Genomic DNA, 20,784 nt, shown 5'->3' on the forward strand with positions numbered 1-20,784 from the left:
CTGACAGTGCTCATAGGAGGGTCCCACCCCTTGCAGGAATAAGTTCTATATTATTTTCTGGCCCAGCACATTTGGACTACCTTGCTCTAGTCAGCAGGAATGATATAAAAGTAACCTGTTTTAAGGAACCTCTAAAGCACTTCTTGTCCAGTGGTGTAATCTCAAAAGGAGTTCTTTCGTATGTGGAGTCTGTGAGAAAAGTTTCTCTTTAACCTTGCCCTAGGTTGGGGATGAGCTAAAATGCTATTTATCTTCAGACTCTGCACCTTTCCCAACATTCTTACACTGTGGTCTGTATGAAGAGACTTTGTCATGGATCCAGGGTAAAGATGGAAGATGTAATATTACCCCCTTTGTTGTCATTCTGAAAAGCCAATGTTGATAGTTCAATTTTAAAGTGTTTGTCCAGTGGACAAGTTACTATCTCTCACCTAAAGCAGAACTATTCAATAGTATCTCAAATATAAAAAAATATTTGTAAAATTAGAAATAGAGAAATAAAGTTCATGATAATGGCCATTCTCTTCCAGGAAAACTTAACAAAAGGACCAGTACATGGAAAATGATATGCAATAGATTTAGGTTTAGAAAATACTGTGGGTTCTTCCCGTAAGGGCCAGAGTAGAACCCACTGTTGATGTGCACTTATCTCATGCACACAATATCAGATTAAAAAAAATAACAACAGTAGCCCTTGGGGTTGCACACGTGTCTTATGCTGACTCATGCTCCAATGCAAAGGCACGAAGGGTGGGGTGGCCATGACCCTCTCTCAGTTCCTTCTTAGTGGCTTTGGCAACAACATAGAACCCAGCGAGTGTCCAATGTGCTATTTTCTCCAAGCTTCAAACATATATTCTGCTCTAGTTTTGCGGTGAGGAAGAACAAAAAAAACCAACCAAACAAACAAAAGAAAAACCACCCACTTTAATTTGGATGTTCCTTCAAAAAACAAAAACAGACAAACCCACCCCCCCCCAAAAAAAACCACATCCCTCATACACTCTGTACAGCGGGGCCTCATGCTAACTGCTATGGTGAACTCTTAAACCTGGGGGTTTAAATCCTGTCTGAGCTGTGATGTACTCCTTCCCTCAGATGATGGACACAACAATGTCTTTTTTGTCTGAGGGACAGCCATAGCTCCCAAGAGCCCTTTTGTTCTTGCTCGAGTTGATCTATTGCCTGGCATAGACAATTTATTTTTAAAGGATCATGTCTAATGCCCAAGTTTGGACAGTAAGGCTAGCTTTGGTCTAGTTTGAGTGAAATGTTGCCTTAGTGACCTTGTTATTAAGTAAACTTGTTTATAGGTGCTGTATAGCCACACAATGTGCCTAAGTGGGAGAATATTACATGGAATGGAGTTACTGGCAGACAACAGATACATAAAATGTGATCTCAAGACGCAATTAGAGAAAAACAGGCACAAACTTCCTATGCAGAGAAACAGGTCAAAGTGACCCGGCCAAAATATGTACAATGAGTGCCTAAGCAGTGGTAATAAACCAATCAAAAAGAAATATTAACATGAATATAGCAAAGACAGCAAAAATTGTCATTCAAAATTCACACGTGTCTTGTATGAGTTAGATAATGGTGATTGGAAAAGAGCTAATGAATATCTAATTTGGATGTGTATAATATGTGGAAGGTTGTAAGAGGCAGATGGATTTCTCCTATGAAGCTCCATCATGACCCACCTATCTCCAGGAGAAGGTAACAGGCCACTGCTTTTTTCTCTGTCATTTCTTACTTTAATAAGAATTGTAATCACAAGGAATGCTTATGGTTAAAACAAGGTTTGAATTAATAAACAGAGTGTCTCAGACCCAAGTGTGGCATTCTCATCCAAAACTATGAGACATCTCAGGCTTTTTGTTTATGTACATTTATAACCCATTTTAAAAATGCCTATCCAGAGCTTTAGTCATCTTTAACATGGTTAAAAATACAATGCAAAGAAAGAAAACCAGGAGTTTCTCCTCATGAAAATGGCAACAAGACCCTGCCTCAGTCACAAATGCCAGCCCTCATCACATTGCTCCCTGGGTAAAAAGATTAGCTTTGCAATGTTCCCTGAAAGTCAACACCTTTAGGCAATTTTTGGGCCAATGTGGATAGCAGGTCCCAAAAGTGAGGGTTCTTCATAGGAGGACCCCTTCCAGCAGCTCCCTCTTTCATACCAAGGGGACTTCAGTTGGAGTGCTTCTGCTGACCACAACTATGAAAAGATACACCAGGTGATATGAGACCTGCTATATTCTGCACCAATTCCAGATGCTTTGTTTATTTGAAATGTGGTCCCAAATATAGTCTTTTGTAGTAATTTAAGGCTAGATTATAGCAACAAAGCCACCAGTCTCCAGGCCGTATAAAAATGTGGGGGTGGGAGGTAGTCTTCTTAGACACTTAGACATGATTATCCAATAGTACCTGGACATTCAAGAGTATTACATACTAGTAGCACAACCTTATGGACAGGAAGATACAGGGTCCAAAATATCTCCAAGTATCCCCAGGGAGGCACTAGACTCAAGCAGAGACGACTTCCAAATGTTGTCCTGTATGCACCAAATCAGAGCATTCCATCCACGTCTGTTCAATTTTATCCTCCAGCCAGGTAACTTAAAACCTTTTGATACAGTATCTGACAAAATCCTAGTGTAAGCACAAGAAGCGCAAAGGAAAGTTGCTAGAGTTAATCTAACCAACAATATCGAAAACAAAAATCCTACATACGCTATTTGACACATGGGTAGTGATTGCTCTAGGTACTCTTTAATTGAAAAACTCATTGCTTCTCATGTCCACAGCTCCACTTCCACTTCTCACCCATTTCATACAATTACTCCTACAAGAAGCTGGGGATTGGTATGCACTGGCTAGGCTTTATTTTGCCACAAATCCTTTTGTTGTATAAACATTGCTTCCCACCAACCGTTTTCCGTCTTCTTCGGTGTGCTGTGTCTTCCTGATCCAGGTGGCTTTTTAGGAAATCCTTTTGGATTTAAAGCCACTTCTGTTCACTTTGCAGTTGCAATTCAAGAAATGTCTCTTTCTGAAACTGAGAAAAGTAACTGACAGTCTGAGTCTAAGATTCACAAGATTGACGTCTGCAATTTATGGAAACATTATCTTTTTAAAAAATACCCTGGAAAATACCTTGACTGTTGCCTAATCTCAAGGCTACTCAATTATCCTGTTAAAAAAAAATTCTGTCATGCTGTTTCCTAATGAAATAATTGTCCAGCTGTGTTCCTGCCTTTCTATTTGCTCTCCATGTGTTAGAATAATGGGTCTTAATAGTTATTTCCGTCTCAAACAATTTTAACATACTTGTCTGTTGATTCATTAACCCTGATTTCCTTTTTGGAAAGTTGGTGATAAGTATAAAATTTAATTTAAAAAATATCACATACCATTTTGCTGGTTCCTTCCATCTCTTGGATCATTAGTACATTAAGCCTATGTGTTATATCAGCAGCAAGCAGCATGTTGCTGTCACAAACTGGAACCCTCTCTATACTAATAGCTAGTGTTTCTGCATTAAAATGTAAACTTTGAGTTAATTATTCAGTTAATTTTTAATTGAATGTTTATTATTCATTAGCTAAATGACAATGATGATATGGAAATGAAAATAGTTCACATAGTAGTGTAGCATTTACCATCAACAAATAAAGTTTACTTTTCTTGCCAGGAGAAATCAATTCCTCGGGTAGTCTTCATAGCAACGATACACCACTCCCCCCATAACCGTGATGAGAATTACACTGCAACTAAATACGACAGTGTGATCTACTCACCACAAGATAGCACCTCCTCCTGGTCATTCTGGGGATTAGCTCTGCATGGCCTATGCCCCTTCCTACAGTTTAACCCCGTTTTTTTCTCCCCAGCTCCAGGAACTGCAGCCTCGTCTGCTTCATGACTAAGTCCTCCGGACAGGTCACTGTGTGGTTTTCCCTTCCGGGGATGTGTATCAAAGTCCTCGCTCACAAGTGGTTTGAGGCAGTCCTCTCATTTCACTGCCCCAGCTGCCACTCTTTCAGTGGCTGGTAGGGGAACCCAGGTCTGCCCTGTACCTGGGTTCTAGCTCCGGAACTCCTCTAAACAGCAGCCCAGGTGTGGCTCCCTCCTGCACCTTGCCGCCTTTCCCTGAGCCTCTTCCTTAACTACTGGCCCTCCCCATTCCTCTGGATTTGCCGGCCTCTCAACCCCCTTCTCCCAGGGAGTAACCAAGGGCTACTTGTCTTTATAGTCCCCCCAAACATCTCCCTCCTCCCAGGGAGTGACTGCAGACTACCTCCCTCTAGCTTCCAATGTCCTGTCTTTATCTCACACAGGTGAGATTCCCCTAAGTAAGGTCCCCCCCACCAAGGCCTAATTCTCCCAAATTGCAGCCTAACTGGCTGATTGGGCCCACTTGGCTCAATTCAGCTATTGCAGGGACATTGTGGGGAGTAAACTCCAACTGTGACAGGCATTCCTGGGTTACAGCCTGCAACTGTGAGACTGCTGTGCCCCTTTAACTCTCCAGCCTGGGCTCTCACCATGCTTTGCTAGTGTCAAGAGAAAACACCTCCAGGTCCTGTTTTCACTCAGCCACCAGCATACAGAGACACACCCCGCTAAATTGCATGAGTGCTCTCTAAACTATTCATGAACTATACAGAGGGAGACACCAATAAATATCCCCAACCCCCAGCCTTGCACCCCAGAAATGTATTGTTTTACACTGCTCAAGACCTTCTCTCCAACAATGTAAGCTTATTAGTTAGTTCACCACTTCGTCAAAGGATAGTGGACATGCACCAACCCATGTAATCTGAACAGATTCCCCAAGCACATCAGACAAACTCATTGATAAAGATAAAACATTAAAATAAGTTCATTAACTACAGAAAGATGGATTTTAAGTTATTATAAGTGATAGGTAACTATCTTTGACCTCTTTGCCTAAGAAAATAAAAAGTAAAACTGCAGTCTAAATACTAAACTCTATTAGACTAAACAAGATTTGAATCAAATGGCTTTTCTCACCCCACTGGATGTTGCAGGCATGTTATTGTTCCTGAATTTCCTTCTCAGCCTGGGACCAATCTCCTCAGTTCAAAGTCTGTCTTCCCAGCACTCGTGTTGCCTTCAGCATAGGTTGGGGAGAAGAGAGATAATAGGTAATAACTGGAGATATACCAATCTCCTAGAACTGGAAGGGACCTTGAAAGGTCATCAAGTCCAGCCCCCTGCCTTCACTAGCAGGACCAATTTTTGCCCCAGATCCCTAAGTGGCCCCCTCAAGGATTGAACTCACAATGCTGGGTTTAGCAGGCCAATGCTCAAACCACTGAGCCAGCCCTCCCCCCATAATGGTGATCTTATGATGCCACTGTCTCTTATTTTATACTCTCAATTCGAGTTCCAGGTACTGGCCCAAACACGTCCTGGTGGGCCTTGTTGTGTCACCAAGTTGAGCAATCCCCATTGTGTGGTGTTTGTGCAACTGAATCATAGAGCTGAGCAATCCCCATTGTGTGGTGTTTGTGCAACTGAATCATAGAGCTGAGCAATTCTCATTGTGTGGTGCTTGCACAACGGTCTCTCACAGAATTGTAAATCTTTTGTTTACAATTCCCCTGCTGGTCAATGGCTCGTGATGGTCGCTTAATGCCTGTTTGGATGTGGGTCACCATCTTTGTTGTCACTGGAGAGCTAGGCATCTTCCAAATTCACAACATATTTCAGGAACAGATAGAAAAATCTCATAACTTCATAGGGTACATCCAGACTACCCGCCACATCGGCGGGTAACAATCGATTTTTCGGGGATCGATATATCGCGTCTCATCTAGACGGGATATATTGATCCCCGAATGCGCTCCCATCGACTCCAGAACTCCACCAGAGCGAGCGGCGGTAGCGGAGTCGACACGGGGAGCCGCAGACATCAATCCCGTGCTGTGAGGACCCAAGGTAAATCGATCTAAGATACTTCGACTTCTGCTACGCTATTCACGTAGCTGAAGTTGCGTATCTTAGATCAGTACCCCCCCACAGTATAGACCAGCCCATACACACTAAGGAGATACATATTTTGACAGAACAATGAGTTTCAGCATATGGTATCTTACATGGCATGCTTTGTATCACAGCCATATACAAATGATGAATATAGGGGTTTATAGGATGCTACTTCTGAGGTTCAGTGCATCACACCCACCACAGACAAGTTGTCACATTTCACTCCCTATTAAAAGCAGATAGAATCAGGAAGATTTGTACTTCTGCACTAAATTGTTGCAGGAAACAAAGTTGTGATCTTGTATTGTGGCTGTAGATAGAGAATATAAAGTAAGTAAAGAACAAAAGAAGCAATCAAACTATATAGGGTGCTTTTAGTCCCGATTTCAGTTTTATTTTCAACTACATTTAACATTCTCATCTCCACACAATCCCATCTTCAAAAACACAGTTCTTGACATTTGAGTTACATGCTCATACACGTACATTTATGCTGTAGATGGTTTGACCCTTCCATGTTTTTGTGGTTTTCAAAAGCCACTTTATATGAACATTTATTTTCTGTAACTTTACAAACCACGCATGAGGGTTTGGAAGGTGGATCAATAGAATACGTCCATAAAATCCATCCAGATTTTAAATGCAATAGTTGAGTTTTACCACAAGAGGCCATCCAAAGACAGTTTGTCTTGTAATGTACTCACTACATTACAATATTAAAATGAAAGGTAATATGGAAAAATGAGGAAATACATATTTGGCTTCAGAGTGCCAATGTCTCCCATACACTTCATTATGTTCTAGAATAGGTCATATATTTTACTCTAATATAGAATTAGCATATATGATGCCATAGGGGTAGCTATAGATTTGTTTAGGACCAACAATGCTTGAGGCAGACCCAAGTAATTTATAATCACTCCTAATGCCCTCTGCAGGAAATCTTTTCCCTATTACAATTGTGCTGGTGCATTTTTAAGCAATATTATAATGGTTAAACATATCTGAATAATGGAAACTCCCAGAAACCAGGATCTAGATTGCTCTTTCATAATAGTCAGGTGAAGAATCAGAAAACTATAAGTCTATAAACACATGCATCAAACCTTTAAAGTGACTTATTAACCCTTTAATTAAACAACACGCATGCTACACTAATGTTAGTGACTTTCACTTTAATAGATTTTTAATTCCCACAGAATTTCAAGACAGTATCATATACTGAAAGTGGAACATAGGGTCACACTTTCTCTTGTCCTAATGAAAATTAGATTTAGCATCCCCTTTTCACAAGATCAGCTTGGATTCTATAATCGCTTACTTCTGAAAGGTCTCACTTTAATAATTCCCTGCATTCTCAAATCAAACTATATTTTCAATAAAACTATCTGACACCAATTGTGACATTAGACGGGAAGTTTTCAAAGCGATGATCTGGAATAACTTAATCTTGTATACAGCATTAAAAAAAAAGAGTAATATGTTCATAGCATAAAACCAGAAAGGACCACGGTGATCATCTATTCTGACCACCTGCATTAGAGGTCATGCTAATTCTCTGAATTAAAATCTTGTGTTCCAGGAGAGAGTTACACTCACAGCCTTGGCATTGCTCCACCCAGTACAGCTTTATACGTTCATGGACTAGCTGATTGTGCCACTGGAGCACCCCTCAACTATAGAGTAGTATCGAATCACGCCAAACCCTCCATCTTTTTCAGGTTAGGCTTGTTCCCCTTCCATCTTCCCTCAAACACCAGAAAACACAAAGGCCAAGATTTTAAAATGTGGGCTGCTTAGTACTTAGTGCTTTTGAAAATCAGGCAACTTACTTAGGTGCCAGAATATAGATTTAGGAGCCTAACTTTAGGAAACTTTAAAAAAAAATATGTCAAAAAATCCTAGAAACACCTTGCAAAAGTGTGAGTTGTCCCTGTGGCTAAGCGTGGCACTGCAGTTGAACCCTGCCTTACTTTTCCCAATTGGGCATCAGTAAATTCATGTTCACATACTGGGGCAATAAGGAACCAAAACAAAGTAATCAAAATAATTGTGTCTCCTTTAATAAACCCTCAGGGAAGGAGAACTTGGAATAGCAGTGTCCAAGACCAAAATTTCTGCACCTGGTCAAGCTAGTCTTCCAGAGCAGGAGAGAGATCACCAACCTTTGCAACCTGGATGGCTTCTTCCCCCTCCCTCCTGTTCCTGTTGAAATAGGCCAGCCCTTGCACAGAGCCAGAAGCCATCTTAATTGCATCCAGGCTGTTTTTGTTGAGAATCCCAGGCTGTCTTTCAAAGGGGTAGGACACTCCTTTACCAACCTAACTTAGAAATTGGTTTCCAAAAGAACCAAATCTACCTGCCCAAAGCCCAGGTTATAAGTGGGCAGACAAAACTGGGGACTCTTACCAAGACTTCTCAGGCAGCACAAAAGTGTACATACTGTACAGTACCTGACATATCACTGAATGATGCTGCAACCGAATATAACCCCATAGAAATTAACAAAACATATTTTGATACTATAAAAAACTGCAACAATCCATTCAAATTTACAGTAACAATCAAGATAAACATACGTTCCACCATCACTGGAATATCAAATCCTCCTAGGTGGAGGCTTCTGTAACAGCACTATGACCAAGAAAAGCTCTAGGCCTGATGACGTACGGTGGAAATATACAAGCAACATTCTCAGGAACTTTGCAAGCCATTTTTAGTTATTATTACTTGTGTATTCACCAAAAGCATCTTCCCCAAATCCTTTGATCTGGACATTAAAACATTAGCAAAATATCCTTGCAGCTAGGCTGCAACGATCACTTAACCAATGTCACAAAAATACAATTAGCTAGATTATTCAGTATTAGTCCTTATCCCTTCAGTAATGAGGATCATGAAAGATTAACAGCAGTCTCTCTGTTATTCTCTAACCAGGAGAAATAATCATTGGAATATGAAAGAAGATTCTTATGTGCGTAGAACTGGTGAAAGCAATTGACCCCACTGAATGGTCCTTCCTTTTTGCCATTTTGCAAAATGTGAAACAGAACACTGCTGTAGCCAATTTAAATTGAGCAAAACAACAACTTCCTTCATTAATTACAATATTATACTTGAAGTGTACTCAGACCCAGCATTTATATTTGCATTGACAAATAACAAAAATGCAGATGTCCAAGTACCTGATCTGTAGGTTCAGTTGGAAGTGGAAATTCAGTGATGTTAGCATAAATTATTGCAAAGGGAAAACTGAGAGCGCAAATATAAAATCTGTTCTTGAAAATGCAGCCTCAGAAATTGCTGCAACACAATCGTTTGTTGTGTGACAGATTATCAATGATATGAGTATAATGTGATCTTGGAAATGTACTTCATTTGCAGATAGTGAACCCAGATAATACGTTAAATAACATTAATAGCGGTATATTTAGATTTGTCACACCCAGCTCCATTATATTCCCTTTTCTTGTATATTTGACACCTTCTTTTTTTCTACTTATGTAAGAAAACAACTTGTACTGTTAACATTTGTGTTTATCTTTAATAAAAATAGTATTTGAAATATTTGGCGTATATCCACAATGTAAGGAATGGTACAGTATTGTAAACACCATTATTGTTCTGGAAGTCATTTTTTTTTTACATGGAGACAGAGGATTAAAAAAAGATTGTGAGAGATGGAGATTTCTTTGTTGTCTTATAGGGTATGTCTACACTTCATGCTGGGTGTATGATGCCCATGTCACAGAGACATAACTGTGCTAGCTCCCATTAAGCTAGTGCACTACAAATAGAATGTAGCCATGGCAGTACAAGCGGTGGGAGAGGCTAGCTGCCACTGGGCCACAAGTCCATACCTACTCTCTGATGGGTACACACTTGGGGTGGCTAGCCCCTCCCCATGCTCAGGCTTCCCCCGTTACATTCTATTTGTAGCACCCCAGCTATCTGAAAGCTAGCGCGAGTCTCTTCGAGCTGACATACCTTTAGTTTGAGGTTACTGCATGTGGTGGCAAACCTCATTTGTTTCTCTTCTTCGTAAAGCATCTTTTGCTTTCTTTCAAATCGTTGTCAAAACATCCAGTCCTGCACTGAAGTTAGATTAGCAATTCACACCTTTGTAAAAGGCTTGGCAAGACTCAAGTGTTTTGATGTCAGACGTTACTATTGATTTTCTCCTCTGAAAATGATTCCTTGGAGACTCATTCTTCCCTTTATACTTAACATTTTTCTGTACATTTACCCTTCTGTACTGAACAGAGGTGGATGTGTGGAAAAACAAACACGTAAATTTATTTTCAGAATATTCTATTATTGTAGACAATCTTCATAATCATCCCTGTCCCTCGGGAAAACCAATGGAGGGTCACTTCCAAATTCTTCCAATGGGGTGGGTGGCGGTGATAATTGAGCCATGGCAAAAGCAGGTGGTTTAGTCCTGCAAACTCATGGATCTCAGGGGATCTGCTGGACATACAAGGACATCAGGCAGAGATCGTACCTCTGTACAAGCTCTATGCTGCCCCACCTCTTCTGCTCCCCTAGCGGCTTGGCACTAGTTGACACTGCACATCCTGAGTGCACCATGGGATGATGTTAGAGAGGACAGTCCACTAACTGTAGGTTCCCTGTCCTAAGCACTAGACGATCCTGCTTTGTGATCGTGTGAGCAGACTACTGCACCCGTACAAAGTTTTCAAGACTTTGACCTTTCCTCATGAGTCTTAGATTATAACTATTGTAATTCTAAGGCTAATATCTGCGTAGTAGTTACAGTGCTGGGCTGAAATCCTGGCGCAGTTGAAGTAAATGGGACTTTTTCCATTGATTTCAATGGGGCCAGGATTTCACCCCAGGTGTCCATCACTTTTATGGTACAATCATGCTTCAGAGCATAATCACATTCACAAGTGTGAACCATTTGATGGGTCAAAAAGTAATCCACTATGCAGTTAGTTTTCACTGAAGATTAAAAGGTCATATCTTCAGTAAAGAGAGTTAGGGGACAATCCTTGCCCTCTTTATTGAATCTTTAGCATACGGAGCAGAGCTGCTGGAGAATCAATTACATCACATCACTGGATTAAAAACCATGTCACCTGGAAGTAGGAAGAGTGTAAAAAGGCCATAAGGACCAACCACACTGACATTAAAACAAGAAGGAGGGTATTGATGAAAGATAACTGATGAAGAGCAAGGAACAAGAAGGATTCAGTTAAGCAAAAAGAAGCAACTTTAACTTCAGAGAAAAACTCCTTGCAGTAATATGAAGAAAATATATGTGCAGTTACTGTACAAAATGTCTAAGGAAAATGCAGGTGTATCAGTCAGATTCTCAGGAGGCTAATTGTTCTTATATGACACAATGATGGTAGGCATTTTCATTCCTGAAAGAATCTGTTCTCAATGAAATAGCCTGGCAGTTTCATATAGAGTATCTTCCATACTATAAGTAAAGTATCAGAGGGTTAGCTGTGTTAGTCTGGATCTGTAAAAGCAGCAAAGTGGGTATTCACTCACGAAAGCTCATGCTCCAATACGTCTGTTAGTCTATAAGGTGCCACAGGACTCTTTGCTGCTTTTACTATAAGTAAAGTACATTCTATAAAGTCGCATGAGCTGAAACTCTGTTGGACTTGCTTTATGCAGGAAAATAGCTAGAAAGATTATCACTCTTATTATATCATCTTAACAAAGGGGAAATTATGGCTATAAACATGCACATCTATGAGCAAGAAGACTCAGAGAGGTTGTCTGCTTATCTTCTTGGCGGGAGGAAGAGTGGGGAGATTGTCGCTAATGGAAGACAAGAAAGGATTTAAATGAGGTAAAAATAATATTGCTAATCGGTTCCTCACTTATGCCATTTGCGTGGAGTCAAAAATAACCCTGAGACTGTGGGCCCGTGTGATGGAGAGGATGGTACCATTGTTAACAAAAATAGTGAAGGAGTTAGAGAGAGAACATTTGTGAGGAAAGATAAAGACTTCTGCTCTGGACATATTAAGATTAAAATGATGACATGACATCCAAGAGGACATGTCATAGAGACAGGTTATGGTGAACAGATAGATTGATGAGTCATCAATATAGAGAGGATAGCTGATACTGTGAGAGCTGATGTGGCATGCCCTCTTTCCTTCCCACTCCAAGATAGGTTCTAAAGTAAGAAGAGCAGAGGGCCAAGGACCCTGTGGAACCCCACAGAGTGAGAAAGAGAAGGAAGTCGCACTGAAAGATTCTGAAGGACAGGAGGTAGAAGAAGAATCAGGATAGGACAATATTGCTAATCTCAGTGAGGATAAGATGCTAAGAAGAGGAGAAAGGTCTTCAGTATCAAAAGCAGAGATATACTGGAAGAGTTTAATAGAATTCTATTAGAATTCTTTGAGGGTGTCAACAAGCATGTGAATAAGGGTGATCCAGTTGAAACAATGTCCTTGGATTTTCCGAAAGACTTTGACAAGATCCCACATCAAAGGCTCTTAAGCAAAGTAATCAGCCATGGGAGAAGAGGAAAGGTCCTCTCATGGAACAGCAGCAAAGAGTCCTGTGGCACCTTATAGACTAACAGACGTATTGGAGCATGAGCTTTCATGGGTGAATACCCACTTCGTTGGATGCATGCATGTCGGACATGCATCCGATGAAGTGGGTATTCACCCACGAAAGCTCATGCTCCAATACATCTGTTAGACGCCACAGGACTCTTTGCTGCTTTTACAGATCCAGACTAACACGGTTACCCCTCTGATACTTGACCTCATGGAACAATAACCAGTTAAAAGATAGGAAACCAAATGTAGATATAAATGGCCAGTTTTCACTCTTATCTGAATTGGGTGAAATTTAACAGCCTACCTGCTGAAACTGCTGGCACTTAAAGCATGAACCTTTGGATCTAAACTCAGTATCCTGACCGCTTGAACAAAAGGAAGAATCTCTATCAGATGACAACCTGAGTGAACAAACAACAGATATCCCCCTTTTAACGCTCCATCAGAAAGGAAAGATCATACAATAGTTTTCCTGCAGATTTGTAGCCTTCTTTGTGGTTTGTCTCCTAAGAGTGGTTATTTGTCCAACCATAGTTGGGCAAAGTAAAAAAAGGCTGGTTTTGTGTCCTCTGAAAAAGTCCAGGGTTAAATTTCTTCTATCAGGCCATAAAATAGAACCAACTTTATAACCTTAATAAAAATAGTGTACACAAACTCTTTCTCCATCACCACCATGGTTTCAGATGAAGTCATAAAGCTGCAATACTGATTTTCCCATCATCTGTGTGAAAACATGTAATTAACAAGTGATTATTCAATTTGCTTTTGCGTTTCCCCAAAACCGTGGCATGAGCACTCCAATCTTTAACTCAAGTCAAACAAACTAATTATACCTTTCAGTAGACGCAGTGTTGAAGATGCTTTTGCCCTCTTTGAAAAGCTAAGGATGATTGATGCTTGAAGGTATTGCTATAGAGATGGCAGATGGACTTATGCAATTAATTGAAGATTTTTATGGAAAATTGCAATATTCAGTGCATCTAAGCATTTCTCATTGTGTCCCTATGAACTTTGGTAATGGGGTTAGTGGAACGTTTTTAACCCTGTTAGGCTAATATAAAACATGCAAAACCAGGGATCAGTTTATTTCCAGTAAATTGTGGTTTTGACTTTGTTCTGAACCACAGGCCATAATGATAATAACAAGGTAGATAATTGTGTATTGCATCATCTGCAGGAAATGTAATGAAATAGCTACCAGAGGAAATGTGTTTGGTATTTCCAAGATCTCCAAGATCTCTTTGAGTCGTAATTGCTAATTTAGACCCATCATTCTGTATGTATAGCTCAGATGTGATAAATATGCATTACTTTACATTTATCAACATTGAATTTAATCTGCCATTTTGTTGCCCACTCACTGGAGTCTGGTTTGGACTTAACTATCTTGAGTCATTTTGTATCATCTGTTAACTTTGCTGTCTCACTGTTTACCCCTTTTTCCAGTCATTTATGAATATATTGAACAGCACTGGTCCCAGTAGAGAACCCTGAGGGACACTTCTATTTACCTCTCTCCATTGGGAAAATGGACCATTTATTCTTACCCTTTGTTTCCTATCTTTTAGCCAGTTACTGATTCATGGGATAAGAGGGACGGTCCTCTGTCTGCTTAAGAGCCTTTGGTGAGGGACCTTGTCAAAGGCAATCTGAAAGTCCAAGTACACTATATGTACTTAAAAGGCTTACCCTTTTCCATGTTTGTTGACCCCCTCAAAGAATTCTAATAGATTGGTGAAGCATGATTTCCCTTTACAAAAGCTGTGTTAACTCTTCCCCTACAAATTGTGTTTATGTACTTGTCTGATAATTCTGTTCTTACAACAGTTTCAATCAATTTGCCTGAATAAATTAGTACAAAAAGTGTTTTTACACAGGGTTACCCTGGAAGAAGCATTATAAAATTCAGCTGCCATAATGCAGAATGCACTGTGCTTTCTGAGTGACGCACATTACACCTCTTCTCCGTAGCCTGCATTGACTTCCAATTCATTTCCAGGTACGTTTCAAGATCGGGGTTTTGTCACTTCATCTTCTACCACCACAGTTGATCAGCTGAGATGCTTCTGCTTACAGTCCCCAGTTTGTTATTTCTAGAAGGGTGGCAAAAGATTCTCTGATGGCCCTCAACTCTGATATTCACTTCGCTCACCTCCTACACATACTTGCTCCAAAAGTATTCACATTTGTTAACCTGCAGGGCCAATAGGAAAATCTGTTTACTCAAGTTTTCTCTGAGGAGGTGGGCTGAACAGAAAGGGTCTTATTTTTTTCAATTGTAGCAGTTTTTGGTGGTCTTGTCACTGTGCCAACTCTGATAAGTTTTATAAAATGTTTTTAATATGGATTGTGTATGCAGTTTCATGAAAGGTACAGTGTGTAAACAAAAAAACCTGTTGAAAAGCAGCCTGGAACTGGCTTCTGAAGTTTGAATATCTATATTGTTGGGCCCCCAACTTTAGGGATGTACATTTTGGAGAGCATCTGATGTTTGTGATGCAAATTAGGTTCACATCTGCATGACTGATCTGCACATGCAAATATTTGTACTTGAAAAGGGTTTGAGCATTAAATATGTGGGTGTCTAAAATTAAGATAAAAAATGTTTTTCACGAAGTCCTAAGCAGTTATTGCTGTCTCAGACCAGCTACCTGAGCCTAGCTAGTACTTTCCCCAGCTGTCTCCAATTCACCCTATGGTCACTAGCAAATTATATAAGGTCCACGTTTTCTGAAGTGGCCACTGATTTTGTTCTATTGTTCACATCTTCCTTGTTTATTTTCATCTTCCTAGGTGAAGAGAAGTTAAATATGCATTTGATTAATTGTGGTGCTTTCATGCTATATACAAATCGCATATAAAATATCTGGCCTAAATCGTTACCTTTTTGTCGAAAGAAAGATGAAGGACAAGCATTGTAAATTGTCTTTTCTGGCAGTTTTGTTGGAAGACAGATTGCAGTTTCTATTTCCATTTTTTAAAAAAAGAACTGTAATTACAATAAATAGGAATTATCAGTGGAGGATTAAGTCTGGAACATCTGCAGAGAGTCTCAGATTTCCAGCAAAGATGTTGATTTTATGATGTGGTATTTCTTTTTGTTTCCCAACTAAGTTTCTTTTGGACTCCTTGGTTCAAGTGCTGTGCAGCTGTCATTTCTATTGCTGCTTTTGGCCCTCCATTCCACCTATTACTTTTCTTTTAACAAAAGAAATGTATCCAAGACTCCTTTCAGCCTTATCCCCAAATAGACTCATAGATGCTAAGGTCAGAAGGGACCATTGTGTTCATCTAGTCTGACCGCCTGAACATTGGAGGCCACAGAACCTCACCCAGCCATTCCTGAACTTGACCCCTAACCTCTACACCCAATATACAGTTTTAATTACATAGTATAAAATTGCAGGAATTCAGCCTTGAATTGAGATCTTATTAGACCTTACTAGTTAATTATGATCAATCTAGGCCACTGCCTGGATAGGAGACCTCCATGAAACATTGGCATTAAGTGCTGTAGGAAGTTATTTTGTCAGTTCAATCGGTAGCACCATTTCTACTGATCCACTGGCCCAGGACCTATTGTTGAAGGTGCTGCCTCTCTGGTAATTCATAAAACCATCTTCCTACCCAGTTGTAGTCAGTAAAGATCTTCACAGGTTTGGTCCCGGCACCCACTGAATTCAGTGGTAAAGCTTCCATTGACTACAACAGGACAGGATCGGACACTAGAAGAGAGGTTGGTATTTGGTCACTTTGGTAACTCTGGTTCTTTATTATGCATTCTCAAAGCCTCCTGTAGTTTCAGTTATAACATGTGACATTGTTCAGTATCTTGTCAAAATGTTTGGCTGTACCGGTGTACAGCTGCTGTGTTCTAGCCCTGAGAAAGTAGCACTTCAGTGATGGGGCAAGTCACCTCTATATAGTCTCTACCTACCATAACACAAGGCTGCCTGTGAAAACTAGTGTTAGCAAACTTTGAGGTCCTTGGATGAAAGACAGTATATAAGCACTACTTATGTAAAATAAAAATAAAGTGCCTAATGTGGTAACATGAAAGAAATTAATACCATGATTAAGTCCCTGATTGAGCAAGACACCTAAGCACATGCCTATCTCTAAGCATGTGATTAGACCTGTTGCCCAGGGCTAAGTATCTTGTAGAACAGGGGCTTAAATAATCAACTGGGAAAATGTAAATATAGCCAGGTATAAAACTTCTGTGCTTTTCACTGATATGTAGTCAGTTAATCAGAGATTTCAGTTTGCAAAAAGCAACTGCTCCTCATATTTTGAAGGAATGAGAAATTATTAATGTAGTTTACTAATACATTTGTCCCATATAAACTAAATTTCAATCTATGCCATTGAACAGTGTCTATTTAAAACTACCTGGGTTGCATATTTACTTTGTATTTCTTTGCATTCTTTCCCACTATTCCTTGCTTCCCTAACTCATCATTCAATTATGTAAGAATGATGATGTTTCTAAACCTGCTTTTCTTTTCCATAACTGATTTATTACTGTTACACAGCACTGACCTTGTTTCACGTCATCTGAAAAAGATGCAGATTTTAGAACTAGAATCTCATTTAGCCTTCTTCTCTAATAGGGTAAGATCAGTCTATACTTGGGTATTCTACCAATCCCTCTTTCATACACTAAAAACAAAAAGCTGTACCACAGGATAATTAGCATGACAGTGTAACACCAACAGATTCCAATCATTGCCAGGATTGAACCTGAAACCTCTGGCGCTTAGTGCATGAGCCTCTACCGCATGAACTAAAAGCCAACTGGCTGTTAGCTAAGGTTGTAGAACAGCCTCAATCTCTTTTTCTAAGTGGTCTCAGTGCCATTAGAAGGGACAGAACACCACACCCAGAAGGCGGGTGAGTTACAAGAGCACACCCAGATATTTGATGTTTGGAGGAAAACACATTAAACTATTGAATGAAATTTGTTTTATGTAAGTAAAACATTGGCTAAACTAGGATAATCACTAAACATCCTATTTTAATATTTTTTTAAAAAAATGTTTAGATGTTGACTTTTTTTTAATCAATCACATTTCAGGTTTCAATCCAGATTACATTTGATTTTGGTTAATTTGCACTACAGGCTGGTTTTGTTCCTACTCTTCTGGTTTATTAAAATGGATGGAGCACCATGCAGTTTTGGTCTTCTCCAAGCAGTGTGGGCTAAAACCACTATGGCTACTTGCTTTGGCATTGTCTCTTAAGATGCGTCTACACCGTGATTAAAACACCTGCAGCACCTAGTCTCAGGGCCTGGGACAGCAGAGCCAAAAGTAGCAGTATAGACATTTATGCTTGGGTTGGAGCCTGAACTCAGAGACCATTGTGAGATCTCAGAGCTCGGGCTGCAACCTGGAGTCTAACCATGTACACTGCAATTTTATAGCCCTGCAGCCCGAGCCCCATAAGCCTGAGACAGCTCTCCTGGGTCAGCTGTGGTAGTGCCACCGATCTTTTATTGCTGTGTAGATGGAACCACTAACACTTGCAGGCCTTTAGGGTAAGTGTCTAATAGAATGGGCCTTCTCCCTCTTTCCCTAGCTAGGTAGCCAGTCAGAACCCTAGGGTTGATACAGTACAGAAACATCATGCTAGAGACAGATCCAGCATAGTATTAAATCATTAAGGAGCAACCCCATAGTTATAAGGATTAGAAACCCTCTAATTGTATTAATTCATCCTTCACACAATATGCGTAACCATGAATACACACTGGTGGTGTATGTAAATACAGGGAATATGTTACATGTTTCACTTTGTTAAACACCTCAGGCCTTTTCCTGTTCTCCCCAGAAAACGCCACTATTCACACCAAAGTGATTTTCAGTTTAAGATGTGCCAGAACCAAATCATTAGCTCTTTCTTTATATTGGCCTAACTTTATGCTCCCACAGAGCCTTCATTGACATCTTTGTATCAGTTCAACATTGATCCTCACGAGGGTGCTCTCTCACCTTAAATAAATTTTCTGACATTATATCACACTGTAGAGTGCCTCCATAGATTAGAATAATATTGTGACATATTGCAAGAAGAAATTTGCTTTCCTCTTTTTTCTTGCTTTCCAGCATGTTCTGTTACTTTATTTCCCATAGGGTCTTAGGAACATTCTATAAGAAATTTCAGAACAGAGAATGTCTTCTGCCAAAGAAATCCTTCAAATAAAAAAAAGATTTTTTGGCAGAAGTAATTCGAGACCTTTACTTGCTGCACATTCTAAGTAAAGACGACTTTGATTCTGGCATATTATATCATTTTTATGCCACAACACTTCTTTAAAAAGCGTGTTTTGGGTGGCAATGTCTGAGTGTGGCAAATACAGATTCATATAAATGATTCAGGCTTCTTCAGGTTTTATTAAAGGAAAACACAAACAATATACTGTAAGGAGAGTTACACCTGCATGAGTCCAGAGTGCACTGATTTCAATGGGGTTACTACAGATTTACTCTTACCTGGGTAACTGAAATAAGCAGCTGGCTCCAAGAGCGCAAAGTGAGGCTTCCTGTTTCCAAAAGCTGACTCCCATAGTGTCTGACTAAGGCAGCGTTACCTATCTGAAGTCCTTTTACTGATTTTCCATTGACTCTACAACCTCTCAGTTTCCCATGTTTGCAATCAGCTGCTAAATATGGAGACCCATAAAAGAATCATAACAATTCTTAGAGCACTTAATACATCTTCAAGGTACTATAAAGAAAGAGGATAAATATCTGAGTTATTTCCATGTTTTCCTTCACCTTTCTCACTGTCCAGAAAATAATTTAAGCAGTTAGTTAAGCAGGCATGTAGCTCCATTTACTGCACTATTTATGTATCTTCTTTGTTTCTCTATGCAACTTCAGCAGGAGTACTCGTGTGCTTAAAGTTAACCAGCTGCTTATGTGCGCTCTTGGACGGGGCCCTATCATTTGTATTTATTGAGAGCTGTACTTAAGCAAGTGTGAAACACTGGGACACTTTTTTGGGTGGGGGGTTTTTAGTTGTGTAGGGTAAAGCCCCTAATATTGGGACAGTCCCAGTAATATCGTGACATCTGGTCACCCTAAGTTAAGATTATGTGCACATATCTATTAGCACCCTCTGTACTTCTTACAACATGTTCCTTTTGGGATGAAATTTACAACGCTCAGAGATTGATTCATTTTAGAAGGTTTGAGGCAAGTTTGCTTAGTGACTTTGGAACCTTGGGAGAGTGAAAAGGAAATGTGGAAGTGAAGGTGGGGGAGGGGAAGGAGATGGTTATGTTTTGCAGCTGTTAACAAATCTTCAGTTTTGTTTCATTCTCTGGAAACTCCAAAATGGCTCAGGAAAAAAAGATTCCAAACCAACTTCTGAAGCTGGCATGTGGTTAAGAATCTCTGCTAAGTTAGAAAAAGAAAATGTGTTTGAAGGGTCATTTCAAAGCATGGTCATTGGCATCTAAGATTTTAGCAGACTCTAGTGAAGGCCTGCTTTCTTTATCATGTCACTAGGGGCTTCTTCAGATTTCTCCCTCACCCAGCCTGACAGAGACAAGAGTTGCTAAGTTACAGGCTGCTACTGTGACAATTGGAAAATATCTTAATCAAACACACAGCAAAATCCTTCCAGAGTGCCTGAGCATCACTGGGAGGAGAAAACTGCAGGTGGGGAAACAAAGAAAAATGTGCAGCTCCAACAGGGCATAGGCCTCCTTCTGCCACCTGTGCTGCAATAGGCAAGTTTTCCAATGTCTAAATTTCAATTTAAAAAAATTAAGGGTCATTCACATCAGAGCTGCAGTGATTTTAACCCGCTAAGGATCAGGGTCAAATTTTCAAAAGCTCCTAAGTGACTTAGAAGACTAAATCTCTTTGAACGCCAGTGGGATTTAGGCTCACAAGAGCATATGTAACTTTTGAAAATGGGATTTTAGTCCTTTTGAAAATTTTAGACACGGTCTTAAGTTTCTCTTTCTGTGGGGGATACACTGTTATAAGCCCTATTCTCTTCTATTCCCTCTAGTAGGCGTTTCCACTAGCTTAGAAAACACCTGGCACTGAGACACTCCTAATGGCTCTCTCAGTACGGGGTTAAGGACTACCTGTGCTTGGATGCTGATCTAGCCGTTCATTCAGAGATGTGGTCGCACTGGTCAGGGTAAGATACAATGAAAGACTGTGCTACCACTGCCCATGCC

General features: G+C 40.0%; 1 long non-coding RNA gene across 3 annotated transcripts in view; it reads right to left on the reverse strand.

Annotated features, from left to right (window-relative positions):
- Positions 1-1,198: 1,198 nt before the first annotated feature.
- The window catches only part of LOC120372332, a 35,043-nt gene continuing 15,457 nt past the window's right edge, over positions 1,199-20,784 (reverse strand). For 2 of the 3 annotated variants that reach the window (XR_005584902.1, XR_005584901.1), the window contains exons 3-4: positions 5,047-5,146; positions 1,199-3,067 (exon numbers count right to left, since the gene is read on the reverse strand). This is a non-coding gene — a long non-coding RNA (uncharacterized LOC120372332). Of the gene's footprint in view, positions 3,068-5,046; positions 5,147-19,078; positions 19,294-20,784 lie in introns of those variants that run through there. The other variant, XR_005584900.1, reaches the window with a different exon arrangement.

This window comes from Mauremys reevesii, linkage group 9, assembly GCF_016161935.1.
Source record: "Mauremys reevesii isolate NIE-2019 linkage group 9, ASM1616193v1, whole genome shotgun sequence".
Taxonomy (NCBI): Eukaryota; Metazoa; Chordata; order Testudines; family Geoemydidae; genus Mauremys; species Mauremys reevesii.